The sequence below is a fragment of the Pteropus vampyrus genome, unplaced genomic scaffold (genome assembly GCF_000151845.1).
Source record: "Pteropus vampyrus isolate Shadow unplaced genomic scaffold, Pvam_2.0 Scaffold273, whole genome shotgun sequence".
NCBI classification, from domain to species: Eukaryota; Metazoa; Chordata; class Mammalia; order Chiroptera; family Pteropodidae; genus Pteropus; species Pteropus vampyrus.
In genome coordinates, this window is record NW_011889054.1 from 2,145,636 (window position 1) to 2,150,241 (window position 4,606).

The window sequence follows — 4,606 nt, forward strand, 5'->3', positions numbered from 1 at the left end:
ATACTAGACTGTCTGTCTAGGAATCATAATGATAGAGCAAGACTAGCTATCACTTTGTCTCAAAAGTCACATACCATATTCCAGTTGTTAGAAATAAGTCACTAAGTCTAGCCCTCACTCAAGGAGAAAAGAACTGAGCTCCACATTAAATTGGGAGAATAGTCAGAAGTTTTATGAGTATATTTTAAAACTACTAAACCTACAAAAACACAAGAGGCCTCCTGCCTTCAAGCAATTCCTGATTCTGTGCCTTGTACACATGGTCTAGGATTTAATCAAAGATAATATTATAATACAAAATGCATGGCGATATAGTAACTGTAAGAATTATATATGTGGTAAAGCTGACATCACAAGTCAATAGAAAAGAAAGATTGTTTTAAATTATGTTATAAATATATTGGATACACTATGTGTATAATTTATTAAGGTTTTATTTTCTTAATGTTTTTTTTGGAGTAACACTACACAATAAGAGCTAGAGCATAGTCACTTTCTTCCCTCAAAGCAGCATTGTAGATCTTGTATTTTCTCTGTAATGAGCATGAAGAAGCTGTATGCTTCCCTTTTTTATAGTGCTTTTCACAGCAACATCAATTGACCTACATTTGGCATTCTGGGTAATGACCATGTTCCAGAGATTACAAATTTAATACAAAGGAAGATGGGGTAGAAAAAGGCAAAAGGTGAAAGAGGTATTTTATATTTTTTTAAGAGTGCCAGAAGTACCAGAAAATACAAAAAGGGAAAGAAAGAAATTGCAGGAAGGTTTAGGAAGATAGTCACACAGAGGAGATCCCTGGCAGCAAGAGAACACCAACCACCAGAGACAGGGAAGGATTGTCCAGTCTCTGTCACTGATAAGAGAGATTAGTAAAGGTGAAACAACAGGTAAAATTTGCATTTGGAGTCTACATTAAGTATGTGAAGGAAATAGACATTCAAATTCTAACACTTCTCAGGATAAAAGGGTAGAGCCATCAATTCTCTGATAGTTCTGAGACTTAACAGAAGAGATCAGGTGTAGGGAACCCAGATGCCAAAGGTCTTGTTAGAAAGTGTATATTGGAATTATGAATGCATGAATACTCAAAGTTATCCCTAAAAGACCTGAGACTGTCTAAAAAGTTACTGAAAGTGAAAAGAACTTGGAAAGTCAAACCCTAGATATGAGTCGGCTTTGGAAAGACAACTTCCAAGTTCTCAGGCTTACTAGCTAGACAGATGTTTTTCTACACGGATGTTGCCATGCTGTAATGGCCTTCGAAAACTTTAGCAACACTATAGTTGTTGAGAGTTCAAAATCTGTTTATAGAGTTTCATAAGACAAAGGCAGATTCATCCTATGTGTATACTAAGTCGCTAAAGAAGAGAATCAGGGCAACTAATGTTAAGTCTTAATTCAATATAAAATACTATATAGTCATTATGAGATATGCCGTTATTTTATGTAGTATTGATACTGGCAATTAAATTTTAATGCAATTTTTTCTTCTTACTTAAAAAAAAAAGATATACTTATTTAGACAAAAATGTTGCTACCATATCATTCCTGGTGCCTTAAAGAGGTTTGATGATTCAGAATGCTTTTTAAAAAGTACTCCTTTACAATCTCCAATATTATGCTCCAAGTAACTTACACCCACTTTGCAAGTTTTGATACCAACACTTTTATTCAATTGAATCACATAATGATGGAAGCTAAGCAGCTTCTCTTCAAAGTCAGTAAGAAGTTTCTGATAATTTAATGTTCGATTCATAAACCAGTCACATATGTTCCTCATTGCTTGGAAATTTCTTTGATCTATTCCAAAAGACTTGACAACTTCTACTGTCTTTAGTTTCATTGCTTAATGAATGACAGGCAATACTTTTCTTGTACCTTAGTCATTTCCTTGGAGGAATCTTCCTTGCTTAGGTCATATAAAGCAAATAGGTGTTTCTCTTGCTAGATATAATAAAATTTAAGGCCTTCTTTTAACAACAAATACGCCTTCAGTTCAGTTTTCACATCTTCTGCATATACAATAACTTCTTTTTAAGGCACAGAATGTAATCTTGAAGACATCTTAAATTATACAAATTTTACATATATAATGTCAGTAATGTACAAAATATAATTGCAGTAACAATATAAATAGCTATGATCAAGCTAATGCTTGAAATAGTAACTATTTCATGACTGCTGTTTGTTAACATTGATTGCAGGACAAATTTCAGTTTCATAGGTGAAATGCAAAATGAGCACATTTTATAACTCATGATATAAATTTTTTTATGAAAGAGTGTGGAATTTTTTATATTGCACAATACTGTGTTAGATACTTTGGGAGCAGTATTCCTGAGGATAAGGGGGGAAAAGTTATTCAACTTGCTCTAACAAATGCGTTATATTATAATGTTATCACTATTAAAATGCAATAATAATAAATAAGAATAGTCAATAAAACAGCATGGTTAGGCCTGCAAAAGACCTTGGTATATGTGCAAATTATGTACATGGTAAAAATGAAATTGTGAGAGGAGAATAATGGACAAATTTAGCAGGAAAAATATTTTACTACTAGGGGAAAAAATATAAATAAAATCTTCATTTCAAACTATACCCCAAAGTAAGTTCCTGATAGATTAGAGATTTATATAAAAAGAAGAAAATCATAAAATAATTAGATCTTATCTGAGTGAGGCTCTCTAAGCACATTAACAAAAGAAATAACAGATTCAGTGACATAAAAATTAACTTCTATACATAGAAGAGACTTATACATAGAAAAGCAAGCAAGAAATGGAAAAAAATGCTTGCAGCATAAATATAGTAAGTTGTATCCTTAATATATAAAGAGCTCTTAGAATTCAATAAGAAATCACCCATAGAAAAAATGGACCAAAGAAATAAACAGTAAATTTACAAAAGGAGCATATTTATGGAAATATAATTCCCAAATAATCAATGGAAAAAAGCTAAATCTTGAGAATTTTTCAAATGCAAATTAAAACAAGTTAAATATTTTTCATTCTTCAAAGTTTTTTTTTAAGATTTAATAGCCATCATAAATAAGCATGTAAAATGATCATTTTCATACTCTGCAATGGGACTATAAATCAGTATATTTTTTCTCAAGGGAAATTTAAACACTTTCAAAAATATATATTTCCTTTGGCAAAATTAGACTATTACCCTATAAATTCGTTCACGAATTTATCCTGAGGAAAAAAAAATTAGTCATGTGCAAAGATATTTATAGACAAAAATATTTATTACAATATTATTTGTGATGTTTCAAAAACTCAGAATCAAGCTATATATGCAAAATTAGGTGAATAGTTAAATCTATTATTGTAAAATCCTCTGGTGGAAAATGTACAAGCATCAAAACTTACCATTTTGTAAACTTTACAATAACATAAAAAAGGTGTAATGTTTAGTGATAAAATCCAGATACAAAACTATGTTCAAAAGGTAATCTTTTTAAATGTTTGACGTAATTACATTGTATGGCAGGTAATTTTGATTTTTTACTTTTCTATATCTTCCAAGACCTCTGCAATAAATATGTATTATTTTTATAATGAAGAAGTGAGAAAAAGGAAGAGCATTTTGGTCAGCATAATAAAAACACAACAGAAATGCCGTCTTTCTTTTTCTTATCAGATAATGCAAATGGTAAAAGACAGAACACAAAACACAATTATAATTGTCATTTCCAACTGTTTCGTGTGCTTGAAAGGATGAAAATTTTATCACTCTATATTTTAGATTGTAAAGAGTAAAAAGACAAAATATCAATGGTATGGAAAAATTTAATTTAAATATATAATTTGTATGACTTTACATTGCCATGTATTTTTGACTTTAATAACATCATTTTATAATATAAGTTCTTAAAATAACAATTAGCAGCCTGTTATACACTAATCAAAGACTCTTCCATTATCTAAGGCTTAAAGAAACACCCAAGAGAAACAAAGAAAATGCATCGTTCATTGGAGGAGCTTAGATATTTACTTTCCATTCACACAGACAATTTGAGCCATAATTGTTGACAGTTTTTTAAATAAACCATATTCTTCTGGTACCAAAATTGGGAATATGCCACTGTGTACAGAACTGGAATAATCATAATCAAATAGAGACAAATTTTCTCTAAGATGGATTAGAGAATGAACTTGTCATCTTGATGGGTCTGGCTTTTCCACCCCGTTCCTCCGAGTTATTTCAACTCTGATTACCTTCTCCAGGATGAAGGCAAGATTCAGCCTACATACTCATTAAATTGGGAGATATTTTGAATATCCTGCCATTTTCATCAGCTTGCTATGAGAGACAAAATTTCTTTCACTTTTTGCTAGATCGCTGACACACAGAGAGAATTTAAAACATCTCCCCAGACACTGAAGGTCGAATTCTTAGGTGGTATTTGGCTCTACTATCTGACTCTGAAAAATAATATTTTTTTCTAAGGGGATAGAAAGCTGAACACACAATTTCTCTTTCTTTGATTGATGGATTTATCGATAGTCACACAGCAGTTTTTTAAGTAGTGCAGTTCCCTCAATTGTATTATTAAATGACAAGTACCGGGGAGAAAAAAATAAAACATCACTT